The 9,491-nt window shown below is 43.5% G+C and overlaps 1 long non-coding RNA gene across 16 annotated transcripts; it reads left to right on the forward strand.

Annotated features, from left to right (window-relative positions):
* Nucleotides 1–654: 654 nt before the first annotated feature.
* On the forward strand, nt 655–7,007 carry LOC123045415 (uncharacterized). 16 transcript variants are annotated; one of them, XR_006421390.1, is made up of 7 exons: nt 656–1,644; nt 1,736–1,784; nt 1,910–4,834; nt 5,433–5,526; nt 5,810–5,879; nt 6,002–6,162; nt 6,511–7,007. It is a non-coding gene; the product is annotated as an uncharacterized lncRNA (long non-coding RNA). The 16 variants fall into 16 exon arrangements; XR_006421397.1 differs by having other exon boundaries at nt 656–1,439; nt 1,530–1,644; nt 6,002–7,007; XR_006421398.1 differs by having other exon boundaries at nt 656–1,439; nt 1,530–1,644; nt 1,945–4,834; nt 6,002–7,007.
* Nucleotides 7,008–9,491: the final 2,484 nt, after the last annotated feature.

Consider the following 9,491-nt stretch of genomic DNA (forward strand, 5'->3'; position numbering starts at 1 on the left):
CACACGTGTACGTGTATGAGAGAAACGCGCATCGCTCGGTCCCCGACCGCCCACCGTAACCGGGAACTACCCGAAATTTTCCTCGCCGGAGCAGTGCTGGTCCAGTTTCTTTATTTGTTCAAAAGTTTTGTCGAATGTTGAATGGCAGATCTGAACATTATATTTTTTTTAAATACTGATGCTATTTTTTTACTGCCCCTTGTCATATCTTTTAAGGTTCTAAACTCTCAAGGAATATTGACTCCTAGTCCATCAAGGTTTTGGGGAGCTGGCGGGTCCACCTATAAGAGAGTGGACCGCTCATGCGTTATTTGTTTGAGTCCACCCCCAGGCGAACATATATTGATTGGTGTGTTATACATAAGAATGCCATAACCACCCATAAAACAATTTAGTTCACCTCGCATGTAGATATTGTCTCTATCGAGCAAGAGCGAAGCACAACGAAGCCACGGACCATAATATCATCTCTACTACTAATAATCTCTACTACTATTAAAAAAGCAAACTTGAATACCCCTAAAACCACACAACAAATTGTACACAAGAGTACCAGAGACGTTAGATCAATCAAACTAACCCATATCCGACAATCCATATTACATCAAAGATCTGCCGCATAAATTAACGCTCCAGATTAAATGTTCTGCCAGGCAGACTCGACGCACGTCCTGCCCCCCGCGATGTGCGATCCACCCCAGGCAAACAGACCGCCGCACATCACGCCGCTAAACGCATCATCCTCTGCCCCAACTGCGCCCCGCCTCCCTCCCCACCGCCGTGCTCCCCCTCTCCGCACGGACGCCCTCCCCGCCTCCGCTGCCGCCCACGCAACGGACGCCATCATGGCAGTCGCCGATCCGCTCAAGACCCAAAAGCCCGTCGCGAGGACCTAGAAGTCCTCCATGGAGCTTAAGCCGCTCCCTCCGGGCCTGCCGCACCAAGGAAAAGCGGATCGAGTGGGGCGCGGAAGGAGCCGAGGTCGGCACGCCGCCGTCGCTTGGGCTTGTCGGCGGCGAACAGGGTGTCCCCAAGAACCGGCCGTGGGTCAAGAAGACGGTGATGTTCCCAAATCCCACATTCGTCGCTCCCACCTCCGTCACCGTGTACGCCTCGCCGTTAGCGACAAAGAAACTAAAGCGGTCCTACAAGACTAGGTCCCCTGTCAGTCAAGGTCGCGCAGACCTCGCACAAGTTCCTGGTGGCAGCATGATGAGTGGGCTCAAGCAGCAACCCGGCGTCAGCTTGACGGCGTGGACTATCAGGATATCATCCTGATGCGTGCTGATCAATTCAATCGTGGTGAGAAGATGAGCTCTGCTATACTCAAAAGTGTGCACCACAAAGAAACGAGAAACTCTGAAACTATACATGGGTCAGTGATCTATAGATTTATCTTTCAAGAATACCAGCAGTTGGTTTCGTTTCAAACTAATTAGGTAGATATTTGTGCAAGTTTATAGAAATTTGTCATGCCTAGCTAGCTGCTCTAGCAGTCAGTTGAATCTGTGTTTGGGTCAATTTTTGAGGTTTGGTCTGGCACAACTATATTTCAACGGAGGTAGGTGACACTCATGAGGCAAGAGCACTTCACAAGGGCTATTATAGCAAAGAAATCGTTGGGTCTGCAATTCTGGATCAAAGGTAAGCTCTTCTTGCTTCTTCCATGATCAATTAGGCTTTAAAATAACTCTTTCCTACATCATGCTTGAAATACTAAAGATGTTATATGCAGGACACAGAAAAGATGATGGAGTTAGAGCTTCCGTACAGCAGAGTCTTAGGTAATTTATGTTCTGACCATGTTTTTACTGCAGAACCAAATTATGAATGCTTAATCGGAGCTATTTCTCACTCAGTTTCCTCTAGGTCTATACCAATTATTGTTTTTCTTTTGAGGTGAATGCAGCTGCTGGTCACACTTTAACCACACGTCAATTGTAGGAGTGGTGCGGCGCCATCCTGTACCACAAATCATGCGAAGAATGATGGGTGGTGTAATCCTATGCTAGCTAGAGTGCTAGACTGATTTCAGAAACTCTTGGAGCTCATCTTTTGGCCTGAAACACCAAGAACTAACCTGCCACAGCAGTGACTACTGATTAATACAATGGAGTTCATTTGATCCATCTGATAAAATACCTATTGGGGAATAAGCGTGAAAAGTAATCACCCACTCTTTCCGGAGTGGAATTCAGGTATGCCTGCTCATCTATTTATTTGACTGTTGTTATAGATAGATTCATCCGGGTCTGAACTGTTAATGGAGTTGTTTCATTCCTCACACAATCCCTTTCAATTGGATCAGTTCTCCTTTTTGAATTACTCTATATTCCATACATATATGTTTATTATGTTCATCGAGACTGCAAGACATTTATTTTGTTGATATTACCTTCAAGGGAACATGGTACCTACGATGCAGGAGGACTATTGGAAATCAGTTTTAAATTTAATCAAGTGTATACTTCTCTTTTGTCTCTTCCGCAGCCATGATGTTAAGAAGTTCAGTGTAGGCAGGAAAAAAAATCTTGGTAAGCTATAATCTTCTGATCACAGTCTTACTTTTTTTATTACTCTTGTTAGTGCTTCCGTTACTTTCTACTGAATATGTTCAATGGGCTAGGGAGTGGACCTTCCATGCAAACTCAAGTGATAATATGTGCATGTTGTGTTTTTAGTCCTGTAAATTTAATAAGCCAACACCTTTCATTTAAACAAAGTCAAGATCACACATCTATTTTTGACCTAGAGCCATTTCATTGCCAATAAGAGCAGCTTTTGCATGGTAATTGATAGCTCTTCCTCTCAGGTATGTTCTCTTTTTAGCATAATCATATCCCAGTGTGTTGTATATTCTTTTCTCCAATGAAGGTCTGTTGCATGACCAATTCATTTCTCCCTTCTATCTGATTGCCAGACTGCTGACGACTTTCCGATAAATTGTCTGTCTTTTTCGACTGGCCATTAGTTTCTGAAATTAAGGTACTGTGATTTGGGAGGAATAGATGTGTACACACTATTGTTAATTGCAGGAGGGTGATTTGTAGTCTAAAGCCTAAAATCTCTGGATTGGATGGCGACGGCGCATCGGCGTCGCTTACTTCTTGAAGACGCCGCCTTGGGAGCTCTTCGTGGTCAGTTTGGTGCGGTGGTGGTCTGCCAATCTTCAGTAGTGTCCCTGCTCGGGAGTTGCGGTGGGCTTTTGGGTCTTGGCCAGAGACGGTCGCGATATATGGGTTTCCTACAGAGGCGAGGTCGCCACAGATGTTGTCCTATCCCCCGCAACTGGTTGGCATGTTCATGCGTGCTCGGGGGTGAGCTGCTCTGCCTGCCGACGGAACGACGTCCTTTGATCCAGGACGAGAGGGCAGGGGTGCCCTCTCCGGAGGCTGCGACAGGATAACAGGTTGGCCTTGGGAGGGGCGGAGCGTGGCTTTCTTCCGGCGACGAATAGCTTCCTTGTCGCAGTTGCGTTGATGGCATGATCTGCGGCCGTCGTGGGCTTCGAGATCCTACGGATCCTTCGGAGCTCGTTAGTTGTTCCGTAGTGTTTTGTATCCGGTCGTGTTTGTCTTTCGTTTCTTATGGTATTGCCGTCTGTAATGTCTGGTTTGCTTTATTATTTATAAAGCGGGGCGAAACCCTTTTTGGGTAAATATGATAGAACGATGGATTACATGGTTGCTTTTCAAACCTATTCAGGTTGGTGGAAGTCGTGAACTTTATATTCATATTAGTTCATGTATTTGTTTACTGGCGGTAACTATTTCATCTGATGGTATTGCTATCGTGTCATACAGAACAAGTACTCTGATGATGGCAAGAAGCATAATGTTAAATGAACTGGGTAATGTTGAGGTTGATGATAGCATGCTTGTGTAAGTTTTTACAAGCTGTACATTATATGGATGAGATCATGAATGTGGTATGAAAAAATGTCTGTCCAGTGTACAAAGCCATGAAACTGGATTCAGAAATAAGAAATAGTCGCTTCGACGACGGCGGTGGCGGGCACCGTGGCATGGACGACGGTGATCCCCTCGGCGGCGGCGATCTGCAGCAGGTCATGCTGGCTCTGCACCAGGCTCGCCGGCATGAATTGACCCCCTTCCACCGCCCTACGCCCCACCTGCTCGGCGTTCACCTCCGCTGGCGCCTACTGGCACACGAACTTCACCAGAATTCACTTGCAGGAGATTAATGTGTTTGGGGAACTATATATTGAAAAAGTGTGTATTTTTGCAAGAGAATATATAATTGATGTAACATATATGAAAGATGGTCTGATATTTGGATTAAAGAGGCATACTGATTCATCTTTAAAAAAAGGCATACTGGTTCACAAAGAATAATATTTCTAATTTTCTGGATGTTTGATACAATGTACATTTGTGTTAGACGTGCGTTGCACATGCATGCTTACTATAGATTATCCTATACATTTCCTTTATTAACACAAATGGCAATTCTATAATCTGTAGGCATTACATCTCTGTTTTGCGCAGGAAACTTCAGAAATTAGGCTTTTCTTTGTAAATGTCTTCACGACACTGGGTTGGCTTCTATTCCGGTGGTCACAGAATACTCATGGGATTTCATTTGAATGTTTATTCTTCAGATTATGCTGAACTAAATATGAGCTCAGTGTGGTGTTTGGTTTGAATGGTGAATTTTGTGCGGTGTTTCTGCAGGAGTTTTTTAATCTAAAGCAAGGGTGAGCGCCAAGGAAGGAGGCGCCGCCACGGGCGACGGTGGCGGGGTTGGCCGCTGGCGGCTGCAATATTTAATCATTGTTGTCAACATTGGCACACAGGATTTAGTGGAAGGAAGGGTATGTCTTTCCCCACTTGTTATCCTTTCTTATAGGCTATGATGTAGTGTGATTGGTATGCAAATGTTACAGAGCTCTGAACTACCCTTTTCGCAGTAACTTAAATCATGACGTCTCCCTTTAAGTATGTCATATCCTGTATCGTGATATTAAATATTGTTGTGATGAATTGGAAGGTAAATTTAGGTACCAAATACTCTTATCAGTCAATATTGTTTAAGGCCCAAATTTTTTATTGAACTTTTGGTCAGTTTCAAATATTCGTTCACGATATTCAGAGATTAGTATCATGCATCTGCTATCTTATTTTTGCCTTTGTAATCGTAATAGATGTCTCTAGCTTCAGTATGCTGTTAGTGCACTTCCACTTCCTTCAAAATGATTTTTTTTGTGTCCTAACACTTTAGATTTGGAGGAAAGAAGAGAGAGGCTGAACAGAAAAAAACCTTATGGAATTGAGCGCAAAAGAGGGGGGCACACACAGTTAAAATGTTGTGGTCTTAGTGACATCAAGAATCTGTCATAGTTATTAGCTTTCGCTATTCACTCGCCGATTAGCCCATGGTTCAGCATCAGCTAACACTTTTTTGTGCTCCAGTTTTGGGCCATCAGATTTCCCTGAGAATCAAGGGAAAGGAAGAGGAAAGGAAAATGTTGATACATGCTCTGTTGCAAGTGTTTATGTCGCGCAGGTTGGTTCAATCTATCTTATTTGGGTACACAACAGCTTATATTTTCAGGAAAACTCAAGAACACACTTCTGTGATTTGTTGTGTATTATGTTGATAGATCTGTGGTTAGGGAGCACACTTGGATTACATGTTTCTCCTTTCGGCCCGCTTGCTTGTTTGTTAATGTCCATCTTTTTTGAACTATCATGCAGAAACTTTAATCTATTGTGCAGAATACATTTCTTCAGAGAAACCGTTGGTCGTGTGCAGAATATATTTCTTCAGAAAATGTGTTATTGTGCAGAAACTACAATGAAGTTGTTGGGGAGAAGATCCAGTGAACTCGGCTACATCGGGTTGGGTCAAAGTTACTGGTACGTTTTCCTGATCTGCATCCTATCTCAATGTATTTCTGTTAATAAGCACATTTTCATACTTTGAAAGCATGTCGTATAATTATCAATAATAAGGTATTATGGGTTTTGTACATATTCAGGTCCTTCGAACGGTCTATTGTGCGTCGAAAGTCACGTTCATCTCTGGCAAATTCCACCGTAGCCTCGGTCGTACATGTGCTTCAATCTATTTTCGTATTCTTTTCTTGGGTGTTTGACAAATGCTTCACAAACTAAGCTCATGTTAAACATGCACAACTATGTAAGATAGTTTCACCTCTCTTATGTACTTGCGGATTGACATGCATTGCCAATTTGTATTGTTTCTAAACTGAAAAAATGATGCCCTCTTGTTCACCGATTATCCATGAACTCAAATGATGCCCTCGTGTACTTCATTGGCCTTTCATATGCTGGTTGTGCACACATGGCATTAGCTTGTCCTTTTCTACTTTATTTGTTCAGTTCGCTGGAAATGGAAATACCGCCTGAAACTTTTATGCACGTGCCACCTTCGATCTTCAGTACCTTAATATGTCTTGTTAAACTCCTACAAAGGTTATCATAAACCATAACCATCTAACATGCATTGCACTCTGACCCGATGTAGTAATTCGCAACAGCAGTGCCACGGTTCAGTTCAGCATGGGGACCAACTACCTCTACAATGTCCACTCCTATTGGCCTCTGACCTGTCAAACAAGAAGAGATGGTGCAGCTAGCTGCTGAAAAGGAGATGACCGTGGTCCTATTGACAAGAGGAGATGACGAAGACGCAGCAGACCAAGCCTTTGCGTTCTCCAGTCTCATGCACAAGGAGTTTCGCAAGATGGCCAATGTTGTTAGGAACCAGGTCACTCGCAACTACTACATGGCTGACTTGACCAAACCCGCTCTTGCAAGACTTCAATTTACTGCAACCTGGTAATTTTTTTTTTGAAAAGGAGGTTACTGCAACCTGGTAAATGATGAGTATAATGAATGATGCGCTCATTACACTGGTTGTGCGAGTAGGTTCAACATTTGTACCGCATGACTATGTTTCCAGAATTGATTGGGACATTCCCCCTTTTCTTTAGAAATGAATGGAAATTTGCACTCCCTCTATGCCATGCCTGCAAGCATGATTACTCATTATACCCATGTTCATTTTTGGTTATGTTTTTGAAACATGTATATCATTTATGTGTGTGAACTGGTGGTGTCCTTTTAAAAATACATATTGTTGTGCATCGATTTCTTCATGGTCGTGCCTTTGTCTATTTTTTTAAAAAAAATCATAATATCAATGTAAAATTTATATTCACATGACTTGTTCGTCGACAAGGATTCGAAAAGGATTTGGTCCACAAAATTGTGATATACTTTTAAAAAATTCCCCTTGAACATTGTCAGTTTACTCATGATCGATAAATATGTTCACTAAATATTGCCTCATGTTAGCACACTATTATATTTTTGTTCATTGTTTTCTAGAATGAATGATGATTTTTTATATGATAATACGTGCGTTGCACGTGCACATTTACTAGTGTAAAATAAAAAGGAAACATGTCTAACGATGGCGCGGCAAAGCGCGCGTCAATCTCTAGTATGCTCTAATTGCCGTAAAGTTTCGTGTCCTGTAGAGCCATGGCTTTCCGTTGCTGCGATGACAGTAGCATCTGCGGCAAGAATGAGTGCGTGTAAAGCATCGGATGACTTTGCCTTGCGCCGCTGCTTCTCGTTTTCTCTAATCAGTTCGGTCTGGCCGCGGATCCCGTGAAGGCGATCCGTCATGGTCCTAGCCCACAAGGAAAAGTGCCGCAAGGAGCCAAAGCTTTGTTCCCAGATTTGTGTGGAGAGCATGGTCCGATGTCGTACGCCCGGAGATCCGAATTGAAAAACTACACGTCTCAAAAGGGCCGGAGGGGATCAGGGGAAATTTACACGTCCCGGAAAAGGAAATCCACGTATACATATGTTTGTGTTGTTCAAAAATGAAATATAGACGCGAACCAAAAAAAAAAACTTGTGATTGAATGGTTAGGAGGATAAGTAGTATCCCCAGCCCACCAGGGTTCCTAGTGCTCGCATTTATTTCTGAATTTATTTTAGGATTTTCGACGATGCCTGTTTAGTGGGAGGAGATGTTCCCGTCGACTACGAGGCGCCTACGGTGACTTCGTAAAATCTCAAGATGATATGACGTTTCAGTCTCTCGAAGTTGCTCATAGGGGTAGGGGGTGCGTGTGCGCGTTCATAGGGGTGAATCTATGCGCGTGTATATGAGCATTTGCGTCTGTACTGTGTTAAAAAAATGCATACTATACACGTGCATACACTCATCCCTATGAACGCACATACGCACACCCTACCCCTATAAGCACCTCCGAAGCACATAGCCGGCATATCATCTTGAAATTTACGAAGTCACCATAGGCACCTCGTCATCGACGGGAACGTCTCCTCCCACTGAATGTGCATTGCCGGAAATCCCGAAATAAATCCAGAAATAAATGCGAGCACCATCTTCATCACATACCTTTTTGTGTTAGGTCTTCGTATACTGTCCAAAATCTCTGTACATTCGGGCCGTTAAAAATGTTGCACCCTCCTCGTCGTGGTCTTCGATGAAGACACATCACCAACGCGTGGACTTCAGTGTCTCTTTCTCCCTCTTTACATCCTCCATGTTTCAGCATCTCACTCTCTTGCATTCTCTCGATCTCTCTCTCACAGTTTCATGTCTACGCCGTTGGACGCTCGCCCACCTCCTCTCCCTCGGCTTCTTTCTCTTTGTGAGTTCTAGCGCAAGCACGGTATATGCCCCAACCAGGGCCTTGGTGTTGGTGTCGCCTTCGTTTTTGCCTCCACATGTGACGGCAATTAACATCCGTAGTGCCCGGTATAGTTGCTAGTGGTGTGGAGCGTACATGATGTGCAACCGCATGCCACCATAGGGCGGGAAGGTAGGGGCATTACCATAGAAGGGAAATTGAGTAAAATGGCATATCTTGCGATGACAGTACTACCTAGGCAATGTGGTGCACGTATAACAAGGACATGAGAGGAAAGTCGGGGTGGAACCCCCTAGATGGACGACATCACAAGTTGGTCCGTGGGTAGTCTCAACGACACCATCGAGGGGCTTCGGTAGATTAGTTGGTTTATTTGTTGTACACATTTGGCGATTTTCTTTCTTTAATTAGCTTCTTGTGTTTTTTCGAATATTTCAAATTAGCTTGATAGATGGGTTAAATGGACACGTTCATAGACCAATAAGTGCGATATTGAAGCGCCTTGGCGGGAATGGAGGGGAGGCGGAGGTTTTATATATAAAGAATGGCGTGACATATGGATATAACAGGAAGGTAAAACTTCTTTTTTTGCTAACAAGCCTCGGTTTTTTTATTCCTTATCAAAGATTGTACATCCTTTACAAGCGACTGCATGAGAAAACTAAGGGGTTTAATTGACCCACGCACAAATATTTGAGTAAACTAAAGAAGATCTAGCTATCTCAGACGCTGCAACATCTACTTTGCTAGGGCATAACTTAAAGAAACGTCGTCAAAGACACTTGCATGCAACATGCAGTTGTGAAAAATT

This window comes from Triticum aestivum, chromosome 2B (assembly GCF_018294505.1).
Source record: "Triticum aestivum cultivar Chinese Spring chromosome 2B, IWGSC CS RefSeq v2.1, whole genome shotgun sequence".
Lineage (NCBI taxonomy): Eukaryota > Viridiplantae > Streptophyta > Magnoliopsida > Poales > Poaceae > Triticum > Triticum aestivum.